The 14,956-nt window shown below is 44.0% G+C and overlaps 1 non-coding gene across 1 annotated transcript; it reads right to left on the bottom strand.

Annotated features, from left to right (window-relative positions):
• Positions 1-6,690: 6,690 nt before the first annotated feature.
• Positions 6,691-6,762, bottom strand: Trnar-ucu (transfer RNA arginine (anticodon UCU)). Its single transcript has one exon. It is a non-coding gene; the product is annotated as a tRNA-Arg (tRNA).
• Between the last annotated feature and the right edge of the window lie 8,194 nt (positions 6,763-14,956).

Genomic DNA, 14,956 nt, shown 5'->3' with positions numbered 1-14,956 from the left:
AAATTGGGACATACAAGGGCGAGACTGGTTGCAGTATTGATTCAACTATCAGAAATCGTGTAGTTATCCAGCCTTGGGAATGAAACGATTCGCATTGACGAATATGACAACGGATATCGCTTCTTTTAAATGTCGCAATTTTTTATGGTCGGCCTGTTTGGATTTACAGTATCGCATAAAAGGCAAAAGACAAGAGTTTTTTTTCTTTCCTCGCATATTACCCAGATAGCATGAGAGATCTCGGAGGTGTCTGCATAATTCCGGAACCCTGAGATCCCGGAGCCCTCTGCTAACAGCGGCAGTTTGAGCAGGACTTCGATGACAACTGGGCCAGTCTTCTATCTACCTACAAACGTGGTGTCACAGTTTGAAACAGCATGAGTATGGGTGATCAGGAAGTGCGGTATCAGCAATTGCGTCACTTTGCGTACTTATGTTTCACTGTGGGTCGATTGGGCTTTACCTCATGTCATGAAATAAATGTCCTGCATTGGAGGCTACAACTATTAGGGGCAAAATGAACAAAAACCAAATCCAAATTGAGCACACCGAAGCACATGGTCAGCAATACAGAAATAAACAGTCGTTAATCCACATCTAAACCTCTCATTGAGTACTGGCACAATTTTACGCACGAGTGCCAGCCTGTTCGATCAGCTCAGAATCCATTCGGGCGTGCGAGAAATGTGCACATCATCACACAGCGGAGAAAACGGCTGAGGAATATGTTACTCTACCGTCACTGTACCCAAAACATGCCGAGAAGAAGCTTCTGCGCCATTTAAAACCACCAGCTAGCCTATTGAAACAGGCCAAACAATCATGTGACCTTATCTTGCTCGAGTGTATTGGCCTCCAAATGAGTCTTGGATAATGTTTTGGATTTAAGACTCTCTCTGGCACAAGCTCATAGTCAACATGCCTGCAATCTACACGAAGTCAATGCGCCATATGTGCATATAAATTGACGATGGGCTCTTGGCCGCTTTATTGTGAACAAGGAACCCGTATGGGCTCCAAAATATCATTTTTTTTTCTTTTGACGTGGTCAGTGACCAGAATTTTATATTCGCAAATAGTCTGAGAGAGTTGCCCGACTGCCGAGCGAAGCGACGAAGTGATTTCAAATGTACTGTTGTAATTTTTAACGTGCGCCGATGTATCAGAGAGGTTACAATTACGTTTTCCAAACACACTTCAACCTGGCCCATAAGGCTAACTTTCTGCGTCCATTGGCCGCACCCGAACGACGCCGTAGTTGCAGCGGTACGCCGTTTCCGAATACGACAGCGCCACTGTTATAGACCCGCACTTTTATTGCAAGTTTTTTCAAGTTGGATTTAGGATACAACAGCCATGCGTAAAAAGTCCGCGCGAAGATCCTATACCTACACAAACTTCGAAGATTTGCATTCACATGCGAGAAAAATGCATTGCTGCGAAAGCAATTATCCAATGCTAGTATGAGCTATCTCATAGACAAATACAGATACCCTAAAATCGCATTTGTGTAAGTCTGGTCTTGGTGAGGCAAACAACCGTAATCAGATATTTAACAGCTGACTTTACGTTTAGCATAAACACATTGCACCAAATTTATTTTTTCGCCTGATGCAAGTCGTTACATATTAAAACGTGAACGTGAAAAACACAATGGCTATCCCTTACACAAGTTCAAGATCCAATTTTGTTTCCTACACAACCGTTTAACACTTTGACACAAAACTGTTTCGGCGTAGCCAAGCGCAGTATCTGTCAAAAACGTCCGAGGGAAAGAGAAGCCGCCAAATTAATTCTAGAAATCGGAGCTTTGAAAAGCAAGAGCCCATGCTTGAACGTAAATGGCTTTCTTGGCTTCAACTTTTTTACTCCTCTATTCTTCCAGTAGCGTTTTTTGCGCAGTTTTCACTGGACAAGTACCATTCCTAGATTATGGGGTGTGTCTCGCTATACAGCAATGGGGTGTTTCTCGCTATACGCTATGAAAAAAAATAATAAATATAACAAATTTTATATGCTTTAGGTACGACCTCTCGGTAACTATATGAGGACCTGAGAGTTCCAGCTGTAAAACAACTCAATGATGGTACATTGCATACTTCTTACAAAGATGAAGATATAAATACTGATTCAGAGCAACTTTTTTCAAAACAAATATGAAATGATCGTTATATAAACAACCCCGCACCTATCGAATGTCTTTCAATGGGATTCCACACAAGGAACTATTGAACCATCAGTCAAGGGGCCGGCTAACAAGCATTTACTGTACGAGAAGAAGAGAAACAAATTACTGCAGAGACGATTTATGAAGAATGAAACTGAAATTAAGGGAGGCCTTGTTCCTACCGTTAAGACAACCACGCCTATATGTATTATTAGAGTTATATACTTCTACATGCTAATTTTCGTGAAAATGTTTGACATCACTGTATCTAACGATTCGGGACTCGTCCCTTCCGATAGGAGTTACAACTTATCTTGTAGTGAATAAATGGTAGGTGGCGCTTTATGTTTAGAAGTTTTACATGCCTTTGTGGTAACGAAAGATAATACTATATTTTCCAGTCTATAGGTCGCGGTTTTTTTGTGAAATTTTCGTTGTTTTGTCCTATCCACCGCTGCGACTTATGAATGGAAGAAATCCGGTTCGCGGCGGCCGCGCGTGGGCAGCGCTCATTAGGAGACACTCCTCGATGGTTTTAATAAATCCGAAGCCCACCGCTACAGTGTTTCTCATTGCCCATATGTCACTTCGGGACGTTAAACCAAAGAATGGCAGGCTCTTCTAGTGAAAAATAATGATAATGACCTGCGACAACTGCGCGCAACTTTCTGCCGAGCGCAGTAACTACAGTTCAGAATAAATTCAAGGTAACATCAAACTGGGTGGCGAAAATAAAATGCAGCTGATAAATAATAACATAAAGTGACTCTGAAGAGGTAAACGTGCTGCTAATTTTTAAAATGGCAGCTTGCTGATTATTTTCGATTTCTTGGCCGCTTCCAGTCGCGTCACTTCCGTCCGCCATGACACCACAAGTGCGCTGATCCGCACTGATTTACGACAACACGCAAGAGACGCGCGACGTTTGGAGGGGTGGACAAATGGGTCTCAAAAACTCTTGGGATTCCATTTCTACGGAACCAGTTGTAGCCGGGTTCTCAAAGGCCGGAATGATCCGTTCCACGAGTGGTGACGACGTTGGCAAAAATATCACTAAGTAGGAGGACGACAGCGATGTGCCGGCGGAACTCCCAGTTGAAGTTGCTGAATTGTTTGTTAGCCGGTCGGAGGAAGAAGACTTTGATGGTTGTGCTTAAATTTCTTCTGTAAGAACATACCATCTGTGTGTATCAATTAACCATTTTTGAGACGTTCTCTGTAAACTTCGGACGGTATATGCACGTGTCTAGCCCTCCTTACCGGGAGGGAACTTTGCGGTCTAGCCTTCCTTAACGGAACGTTGTGATACAGCGAAGTGTTTTTATCACGTTTACGCTCGGTATAATCACAACCTGAAAGTATGGCTCTGCTGTGTTTTTCAGCCTCTTAGCTGTGGATGCGCAATTTCCTACGACTGAAATACTCAAGCGTTAGCTATACTGGCAAATATATTTTTGTAGACTTACCATGTACATTGGGAGTACTAATGATCTTTTACCGTTCCTGCATTACAATCACCCGCTTAAAAGCAATATTATTATGTTATTTACAAATACTATGTATTTGCGACCTTACCTTGAAATTTTAACTTCTTTATTTGTGGCTGCCTTACGCCTGACTACTCTGCGCAGGACTAATGATTTGATCTCGTAGATCCCAGTTCTCAAAATTATAGCCATCCCTGAAACGTTGTATCTATACCCTAATATGAATATTAAAATGTTACTATGTTGAATCTCTGGCTTTTCTTGTTACAGGGTTACATAAAACAATTGCATCATTTTATGTAACCCTGACAAAACCGATCTTAAATGTTGATCTGCGGCTCAATATGTTGAGATCACTGTTTATTATTGAAGATTTCATCAAATGTACCTAAAGGAATATTCTGCAGTGCACAGCCCAAAGAAGTCCAAGTTTAACATACCTGCTTTATAATTTCAAAGTTGTTTTTATTTTTTGTGTGAATAAAAAATGGTAAATTACTTGTAGTGGCCTTTAAAAATGAAAATGTAAAAACATGCACGTATTTACTAAAATCTGACCCAAAAGCTAAAGTGCATTTACAAGTCAGTAAATCGATTGGTATGCTGGTAGAGGAATATTTAAAAGGAAGGGATGAGTGTTTTTCTAACCAAAGCTCCTGAGTAAATACTACTCTCTGACGGTCACATCCGAATGCACCGCGTTTTCGAACACTCTTTTCAAAAAAAGTTGTTTCAAGAAAACTGTTTTGGGAATCGAGACACAACTTCCAATTTGAAGACACTTTTAATTACAAGATCCAGAATGTTTTTGCGGTGTCTTTACCCTAGTAAAAGTTGGGATACTTTATTTGAACTGCCTAAGAAGAGAAAAAAACGTTTTTTATAGAAAATGTAAAATATTTTAGTTTTAATATAAACCCGTATTTTTGCCCGTTGATATCTCCAAACTGTTCCCAGACATTGGCTTACCTCATCCTTGTACTGAAAATTTAGACCAGAGGTAAATATAGTATTCATTTATTGTGAACAGTCAAATTCACTGTGATAGCTAGAAGTTTTGTTTTAGAATATAATTTGTATTAGGCTAGTAAACTCTGGTAAAACATAACATTATCAATACAATGTGCTGAAGAAATATAATTTAAGAAATATGTAGGTAGTTTTTACGAGTTCTTGAATTTTGGCTGCACGTATCATAGTAGAAATTTTCCCAGGAGAAGGTCATCACAGTGCTGAAAAGTCGGCTGGTGAATCTAGCCTCCAACATATTCGCGGTAAGTAGATATATTTTCTTCGCAAACGTATTTTAAACCGACGCACAAACCTCTTCCCATCTTGAAACCGCCTGCTGTTTAATGGGTTCCCTTGTGTCAAAAACAATAATTTAGATCCTGCTGAATATCCTGCCACGCAGGTGAGGTCTGTTCCCTCTTTTAAAGAATAATTTGATCTATTGCCCCCAAAAGTAACTGTCTCACACCCCTCGAGGACATAAACTACCCCAAGAAACTGCCGGTTGTGAGCTGGGCATTTTCAAGCGAGTCAGATTACCTTCTGCCGAGAACACTTCCGCAGCCACAAATCCAAATAAGGTTTAAACTCCGGATGCATTGGTAATGGAAAAGTAGAAGAATTATATTTACGTCGGGCATTCAGGTAGGCAAGCAAATTTACTCAGATGCTCTTTCCAATTACAGTGTAACAACGCACTTTGGGTGGTTGACATCCCCCCGTTACATTTTCACGCGTCTTTGTATCGTGGTTTTGCTACACGTCCACCTTTACCGAATAAAATAAAGTGGCCAGTGTTGTACTGTGAGCATCCACTCTAAGAGTATGAAATACCTGGCAGCACAAATAACATGCCCCCTCTTCATTCCAATCTTTTCGCGAACCTCTACGTTACACCGAGACGTCATAGGTTCTGAAGAACTATAATGTGGAGGCTTTAAAACAGACACACTCAATTTAAAAGACTGTATAAGAAATTGACAGAACACGAACTACTTACTATTATAAGCAGTGTTGTGGTCAGTGCAGTCAAAACCCACACCACCTCCAATGCAAACCCTGTGGAGCTTCTCAGAAACATTGATTGGCTACCATGGTGTAGTGTATACTACAGTCCTGGTGGGGGTGCGAAAACAATACAATTTCCCGACAATGTCATCTATATATGCAATATTGTACTCATAAAACCCTCCGGTACACTTTATGTCGTTTTTGTTGTGAACGAAGCACAGTTTATGGGTACTGTCTTTTGGCCCAGCTACACTCAAATTTCTAGAATTTATTCGCCCCTATGTCATACGAATAAATAAAAGTATTATTACAGCCTCTTTTTCGATGTTGTATTTAGAGATTAATATATATATGTATATATAAATATATATATACGGTTTGGAAATGAGGGGCTCGTTAGAAAATACAGAAAGAGACGCCGGCAGTCTACAACACCAAAGAGGGCATAGGGGAAAGGTTAGAATATTTTTTACCGTTAGTGACGTTAAATTATTATTTTTTATTAATTACGTGAGAAAGAAAGAAAAACACGCGCCCAGAGTGGGGACTGAACCCACGCCTTTCGATTAGATCTCGAATGCCTTACCAATTCGGCTATCTGGGCGACTGTGTTCTGCTTCACTTTCTGGGGTATTTATATTTACTACAACTGTAGCTGACGCTTGAGGGTGGTAGCCAGCGCCACTCAGACTACACGGGGAGAAGGGGACCTTCTTTTCTACCCCCGGGGCGTGACGAGAACGTCTACAGCCTGTCATAAGCGGGTAACTGGCGGGAAGCCCTCTTATGCTACCTTGGCATCAAGGCTGCCAGAACCGAGGCCTTCGCTAAGCTTTCGCACGATAATAGGGTTTGGAAATGAGGGGCTCGTTAGAAAATACAGAAAGAGACGCCGGCAGTCTACAACACCAAAGAGGGCATAGGGGAAAGGTTAGAATATTTTTTACCGTTAGTGACGTTAAACTATTATTTTTTATTAATTACGTGAGAAAGAAAGAAAGAAAGAAAAACACGCGCCCAGAGTGGGGACCGAACCCACGCCTTTCGATTAGATGTCGAATGCCTTACCAATTCGGCTATCAGGGCGACTGTGTTCTGCTTCACTTTCTGGGGTATTTATATTTACTACAACTGTAGCTGACGCTTGAGGGTGGTAGCCAGCGCCACTCAGACTACACGGGGAGAAGGGGACCTTCTTTTCTACCCCCGGGGCGTGACGAGAACGTCTACAGCCTGTCATAAGCGGGTAACTGGCGGGAAGCCCTCTTATGCTACCTTGGCATCAAGGCTGCCAGAACCGAGGCCCTCGCTAAGCTTTCGCACGATAATAGGGTTTGGAAATGAGGGGCTCGTTAGAAAATACAGAAAGAGACGCCGGCAGTCTACAACACCAAAGAGGGCATAGGGGAAAGGTTAGAATATTTTTTACCGTTAGTGACGTTAAATTATTATTTTTTATTAATTACGTGAGAAAGAAAGAAAGAAAGAAAAACACGCGCCCAGAGTGGGGACCGAACCCACGCCTTTCGATTAGATCTCGAATGCCTTACCAATTCGGCTATCTGGGCGACTGTGTTCTGCTTCACTTTCTGGGGTATTTATATTTACTACAACTGTAGCTGACGCTTGAGGGTGGTAGCCAGCGCCACTCAGACTACACGGGGAGAAGGGGGCCTTCTTTTCTACCCCCGGGGCGTGACGAGAACGTCTACAGCCTGTCATAAGCGGGTAACTGGCGGGAAGCCCTCTTAAGCTACCTTGGCATCAAGGCTGCCAGAACCGAGGCCCTCGCTAAGCTTTCGCACGATAATAGGGTTTGGAAATGAGGGGCTCGTTAGAAAATACCGAAAGAGACGCCGGCAGTCTACAACACCAAAGAGGGCATAGGGGAAAGGTTGTACTGCCAAGGTAGCATAAGAGGGCTTCCCGCCAGTTACCCGCTTATGACAGGCTGTAGACGTTCTCGTCACGCCCCGGGGGTAGAAAAGAACGTCCCCTTCTCCCCGTGTAGTCTGAGTGGCGCTGGCTACCACCCTCAAGCGTCAGCTACAGTTGTAGTAAATATAAATACCCCAGAAAGTGAAGCAGAACACAGTTGCCCAGATAGCCGAATTGGTAAGGCATTCGAGATCTAATCGAAAGGCGTGGGTTCGGTCCCCACTCTGGGCGCGTGTTTTTCTTTCTTTCTTTCTTTCTCACGTAATTAATAAAAAATAATAATTTAACGTCACTAACGGTAAAAAATATTCTAACCTTTCCCCTATGCCCTCTTTGGTGTTGTAGACTGCCGGCGTCTCTTTCTGTATTTTCTAACGAGCCCCTCATTTCCAAACCCTATTATCGTGCGAAAGCTTAGCGAGGGCCTCGGTTCTGGCAGCCTTGATGCCAAGGTAGCATAAGAGGGCTTCCCGCCAGTTACCCGCTTATGACAGGCTGTAGACGTTCTCGTCACGCCCCGGGGGTAGAAAAGAAGGTCCCCTTTTCCCGTGTAGTCTGAGTGGCGCTGGCTACCACCCTCAAGCGTCAGCTACAGTTGTAGTAAATATAAATACCCCAGAAAGTGATGCAGAACACAGTCGCCCAGATAGCCGAATTGGTAAGGCATTCGAGATCTAATCGAAAGGCGTGGGTTCGGTCCCCACTCTGGGCGCGTGTTTTTCTTTCTTTCTTTCTTTCTCACGTAATTAATAAAAAATAATAATTTAACGTCACTAACGGTAAAAAATATTCTAACCTTTCCCCTATGCCCTCTTTGGTGTTGTAGACTGCCGGCGTCTCTTTCTGTATTTTCTAACGAGCCCCTCATTTCCAAACCCTATTATCGTGCGAAAGCTTAGCGAGGGCCTCGGTTCTGGCAGCCTTGATGCCAAGGTAGCATAAGAGGGCTTCCCGCCAGTTACCCGCTTATGACAGGCTGTAGACGTTCTCGTCACGCCCCGGGGGTAGAAAAGAAGGTCCCCTTCTCCCCGTGTAGTCTGAGTGGCGCTGGCTACCACCCTCAAGCGTCAGCTACAGTTGTAGTAAATATAAATACCCCAGAAAGTGAAGCAGAACACAGTCGCCCAGATAGCCGAATTGGTAAGGCATTCGAGATCTAATCGAAAGGCGTGGGTTCGGTCCCCACTCTGGGCGCATGTTTTTCTTTCTTTCTTTCTTTCTCACGTAATTAATAAAAAATAATAATTTAACGTCACTAATGGTAAAATATATTCTAACCTTTCCCCTATGCCCTCTTTGGTGTTGTAGACTGCCGGCGTCTCTTTCTGTATTTTCTAACGAGCCCCTCATTTCCAAACCCTATTATCGTGCGAAAGCTTAGCGAGGGCCTCGGTTCTGGCAGCCTTGATGCCAAGGTAGCATAAGAGGGCTTCCCGCCAGTTACCCGCTTATGACAGGCTGTAGACGTTCTCGTCACGCCCCGGGGGTAGAAAAGAAGGTCCCCTTCTCCCCGTGTAGTCTGAGTGGCGCTGGCTACCACCCTCAAGCGTCAGCTACAGTTGTAGTAAATATAAATACCCCAGAAAGTGAAGCAGAACACAGTCGCCCAGATAGCCGAATTGGTAAGGCATTCGAGATCTAATCGAAAGGCGTGGGTTCGGTCCCCACTCTGGGCGCGTGTTTTTCTTTCTTTCTCACGTAATTAATAAAAAATAATAATTTAACGTCACTAACGGTAAAAAATATTCTAACCTTTCCCCTATGCCCTCTTTGGTGTTGTAGACTGCCGGCGTCTCTTTCTGTAAATATATATATATATATATATATATATATAGGAAATGAGGGGCTCGTTGAAAATAACACAGAAATAAGGGTTGGCAGTCGAGAAAACCTCGGAAAGCAAAGGGGAGGATGTGGTAGATCATTGAAACAAAACAGATTAAGAATTTGGAAAGAAAGAAAGAAAGTGAAGAAAAAATGCCCGCCAGGTGGGATCCGAACCCACGACCTCCAGAATACCGGTCTGGTGCGATAACCACTACGCTACCGGCGGGGCGATTTTCCCATTCACTTTCTGGGGTATTTATGTTAGGTATGTTTGTTTCCTGTGCTTGGGGGTGGTAGCCAGCGCTATTCGGACTAATCGGGGTGAAGGGGACCTTCTTTTTAACCCCCGGGTCGTGACTCGAGTGTCTACGACATGTCCAGAGTGGTCGACCAGCTTTGAACCCTCTTAAGCTCCCTTTGGCAACAAGACTGCCAGAACAGCGGCCCTCCCTATGCATGTAGCGAATCAGAATAGGAAATGAGGGGCTCGTTGAAAATAACACAGAAATAAGGGTTGGCAGTCGAGAAAACCTCGGAAAGCAAAGGGGAGGATGTGGTAGATCATTGAAACAGATTAAGAATTTGGAAAGAAAGAAAGAAAGTGAAGAAAAAATGACCGCCAGGTGGGATCCGAATCCACGACCTCCAGAATACCGGTCTGGTGCGATAACCACTACGCTACCGGCGGGGCGATTTTCCCATTCACTTTCTGGGGTATTTATGTTAGGTATGTTTGTTTCCTGTGCTTGGGGGTGGTAGCCAGCGCCATTCGGACTAATCGGGGTGAAGGGGACCTTCTTTTTAACCCCCGGGTCGTGACTCGAGTGTCTACATGTCCAGAGTGGTCGACCAGCTTTGAACCCTCTTAAGCTCCCTTTGGCAACAAGACTGCCAGAACAGAGGCCCTCGCTATGCACGTAGCGAATCAGAATAGGAAATGAGGGGCTCGTTGAAAATAACACAGAAATAAGGGTTGGCAGTCGAGAAAACCTCGGAAAGCAAAGGGGAGGATGTGGTAGATCATTGAAACAGATTAAGAATTTGGAAAGAAAGAAAGGAAGTGAAGAAAAAATGCCCGCCAGGTGGGATCCGAACCCACGACCTCCAGAATACCGGTCTGGTGCGATAACCACTACGCTACCGGCGGGGCGATTTTCCCATTCACTTTCTGGGGTATTTATGTTAGGTATGTTTGTTTCCTGTGCTTGGGGGTGGTAGCCAGCGCCATTCGGACTAATCGGGGTGAAGGGGACCTTCTTTTTAACCCCCGGGTCGTGACTCGAGTGTCTACGACATGTCCAGAGTGGTCGACCAGCTTTGAACCCTCTTAAGCTCCCTTTGGCAACAAGACTGCCAGAACAGAGGCCCTCGCTATGCATGTAGCGAATCAGAATAGGAAATGAGGGGCTCGTTGAAAATAACACAGAAATAAGGGTTGGCAGTCGAGAAAACCTAGGAAAGCAAAGGGGAGGATGTGGTAGATCATTGAAACAGATTAGGAATTTGGAAAGAAAGAAAGAAAGTGAAGAAAAAATGCCCGCCAGGTGGGATCCGAACCCACGACCTCCAGAATACCGGTCTGGTGCGATAACCACTACGCTACCGGCGGGGCGATTTTCCCATTCACTTTCTGGGGTATTTATGTTAGGTATGTTTGTTTCCTGTGCTTGGGGGTGGTAGCCAGCGCCATTCGGACTAATCGGGGTGAAGGGGACCTTCTTTTTACCCCCGGGTCGTGACTCGATTGTCTACGACATGTCCAAAGTGGTCGACCAGCTTTGAACCCTCTTAAGCTCAATTTGGCAACAAGACTGCCAGAACAGAGGCCCTCGCTATGCATGTAGCGAATCAGAGTAGGAAATGAGGGGCTCGTTGAAAATAACACAGAAATAAGGGTTGGCAGTCGAGAAAACCTCGGAAAGCAAACGGGAGGATGTGGTAGATCATTGAAACAGATTAAGAATTTGGAAAGAAAGAAAGAAAGAAAGTGAAGAAAAAATGCCCGCCAGGTGGGATCCGAACCCACGACCTCCAGAATACCGGTCTGGTGCGATAACCACTACGCTACCGGCGGGGCGATTTTCCCATTCACTTTCTGGGGTATTTATGTTATATATATATATATATATATATATTTATATTTATATAGCAAATAAGAGTAAGAAATAAGGGGCTCGTGTAAATAAGACCGAAATAGGGGTTGGCAGTCAAGAAAACCTCGAAAAGAAACAGGGGAGGATGTGGTAGGTATTGAAACAGATAGAATTTGGAAAGAAAGTGGAGAAAAAATGCCCGCTTTGTGGGATCCCATCCCCGACCTCCAGAATACCGGTCTGGTGCAATAACCACTACGCTACCGGTGGGCCAATTTTTACCCTCCACTTCCTGGGATATTTATGTCAATGTAATTTTTTCCTGTGCTTGGGGGTGGCAGCCAGCGCCACTCCGACTTCTCGGGGTGAAGGGGGACCTTCTTCTTAACCCCCCTGGCCGTGCCTCCAGTGTCTACGGCATGTCGAGAGCGTTCAACCAGCGTTGAACCATCGTAGTTTCCCTACGGCACCAAGACTGAAAGAACAGATTCCCTCGCTATGCATGTAGAGAATCAGAATAAGAAATGAGGGGCTCGTTGAAATAAGAACGAAATAGGTGTTGTCAGTCAAGAAAACCTTGGAAAGCAAATGGGAGGATGTGGTAGATCATTGAAACAGATAAAGAATTTTGAAAGAAAGTGGGGAAAAATGCACGCCAGGTGGGATCCGAGCCCATAACCTCGAGAACACCAGTCTGGTGCAATAACCACTACGATACCGGCGGGGCTATTTTTCCCTCCACTTGCAGGGGTACCTATGTCAATGTAATTTTTTTCCTGTGCTTTGGTGTGGTAGCCAGCACAACTCGCACTTCTCAGGGTGAAGCGGGCCTTTCTTTTTCACCCCCAGCCGTGACTCGAGTGTCTATGGCAAGTATAGAGTGGTAAACCAGCGTTCAACCCTCTTAGCTTCCATCAGTCACCAAGACTGCCAAAATAAAGGCCCTCGCTATGCATGTAGCGAATCAGAATTACAAATAATGGGCTCATTGAAATGAGACAGAAACAGGGGTTGGCAGTCAAGAAAACCTCGGAAAGCAAAGGGGAGGGTCTGAAGGTCATGGTAACAGATAAAGAATTTGGAAAGAAAGAAAGTGGAGAAAAAATGCCCACCCGGTAGGATCCGAGCCCATTACCTCCAGAATACCGGTCTTGTGCGATAAACACTAAGCTACTGGCAGGGCTATTTTTTCCCTCCACTTCCTGTGGTATTTATGTCAATGTATTGTTTCCTGTGCTTGGGGGTGCAGCCAGCCAAACTCCGACCTCTCGGGGTGAAGGGCGACCTTCATTTAACCCCCCCCCCCCCGGCTGTGACTGGAGTGTCGATGGCATGTCGAGAGTGTTAAACCAGCGTGGAACCATCTTAGGTTCCCTATGGCACCAAGACTGCCAGTACAGAGGCCCTCGCTGTGCATGTACTAATCAGAATAAAAAATGAGGGGCTCGTTGAAGAAAGACAGAAATAGCGGTTAGCAGTCAAGAAAACATCGGAAAGCAAATTGGAGGATGTGGTAGGTCATTGAAGCAGATAAAAAATTTGGAAGGAAAGAAAGTGGAAAAAAACTGTTCGCCAGGTTGGATCCGAACCTATGACCTGCAGAATACCACTCTGATAAATACCAGAGAATACCAGATTATACTCTGAGAATACTCTGATGAATACCAGAGAATGCTCTGAGAGTACCAGATGATAAAGCTATTACAACACTAAGTGCGTCTGTCTATATAATTGACTTAGATATTACGCTTTGTATGATGTGTTCAACAGCCATAGTAATACTGTATTCTTCTGCAGTGAATATGCTTGCGTTTAGGTTTATTGTTTTTGAGCAGGAGAAGTTTGGTCAAAGTGCCGCACATGCTACTGCAGGGCGCGTTTTGGATTCATCAGTGTAGAATTTTGTGCATTGATATTTGTGTTGCAGACTTAGGAAATGTTGTTGTATGAGGGCTTGAGGGGCTTGGTTCTTATCAATTTTAACAAATGACTAGTCGCATGACACGGGTAGAAGTTTCCAAGGTGCAATGAAATCCGTAAAAATAGTTTTCTTAGTGTCCATGAAAAATATTCCCAACTCAGGGGCCTCAGACCTGGCTGTAAAAGAAAAAGGTTGGGCCAATGAGGGGTGTTTTAAAACAAGTTTGCGGTATTGTGACCGCTTAGTAGTGCGTTACAGGGATGCTGAGGTGGCGAGGCTACTATAACGGCATACAAGAATGCACTGAATTTACGCTGGTATTCTAGGGACCACATGTCAGCCTCCACATAAAGACTTAAAACGAGACTCGTACAAAAAGCACCTGTAGCTAGCCGGAGTTCTAGGGGGTTAACAGCATTGAGCATCTTGAGGGCTGTTTTTATGCCTACTGATACACAATGCTTCCATAGTCAATTTTGGAGATAATTAGGCTACGGAATATTCTCAGTAAGCATGTCTTGTCAGTGCCATATGACTGGTGTGAAAAAATTTTAGGTATGTTAAAGATTGCATGCACTTCATTTTGAGTTGCTGAATATGTGGAATGAAAGTGAGCTTTTTGTCAAGCAAAATACCCAAAAACTTCTGTTTATCCTTCACAGGGATTTGGTTTCCATTGAGCATAATGCACGGCTCCACTATGATGCCTCGCTGCCTAGAAAACAGCACACCGGAGCTTTTGTCAGCGTTTAACCGAAAGCCATTTTCGGTTCCCTATTTTGACAGCCTGTTAACTCCTAATTGTACCTGTCTTTCGCAGACTGCTACATTACATGATTTTTGAAACTTATCTGCATGTCATCCACATAAACAGAATAGCATAAAGAGCGTTAAAGACATTTTTCAAGGAATTCATTTTGACAATAAAAAGCGTACAACTCAAGACACCCCCTCAGTAACGCCATTTTCTTGGGTAAAGATTTGTGACAGCGAGGAGCCTACACGAACTCTGAAAATAAAGTGGGTTAAGTAACTTGTAATGAAATTTAACATATTTCCGCAGATTCCAAGCGAGTCTAAGTCCAGTAAAATTCCGTGGCGCCACGTGGTATTATACGCCTTGTCAAAGTCAAAGAATACCGACATGCAAGTTTGTTTGTGAACAAAAGCGCCCCGTACATAAGATTCAAAGGTAACAAGATTGTCGTTTGTGGAACGATGTACTCGAAAACCTGATTGGTGATTATCCAGCAAACCATGGAACTCAAGAAATACAGTAAAAGCCGGTTTATCAACTTTTCTAACAATTTACACAAGCAGCTTGTAAGGGCTATTGGCCTGTAGCTGCTAGGCAGACCTGGGTCTCTCCCTTGCTTCAGCACAGGGATGACAATTGCCTCTTTCCATGACTTTGGTAGTCGCCCTGTTTGCTATATCGGGTTAAAAAGGTAAATAATTGCTTCAAGCATGTCCTGGTGTAAATGTTTTATCATCTCGTATG

The sequence above is a fragment of the Haemaphysalis longicornis genome, unplaced genomic scaffold (genome assembly GCF_048455015.1).
Source record: "Haemaphysalis longicornis isolate Haplotype H1 unplaced genomic scaffold, Haemaphysalis longicornis Haplotype H1 scaffold_11, whole genome shotgun sequence".
NCBI lineage: Eukaryota > Metazoa > Arthropoda > Arachnida > Ixodida > Ixodidae > Haemaphysalis > Haemaphysalis longicornis.
Note: the sequence above shows the minus strand (reverse complement) of the source record. Positions and strands in the feature narration are given on the sequence as shown.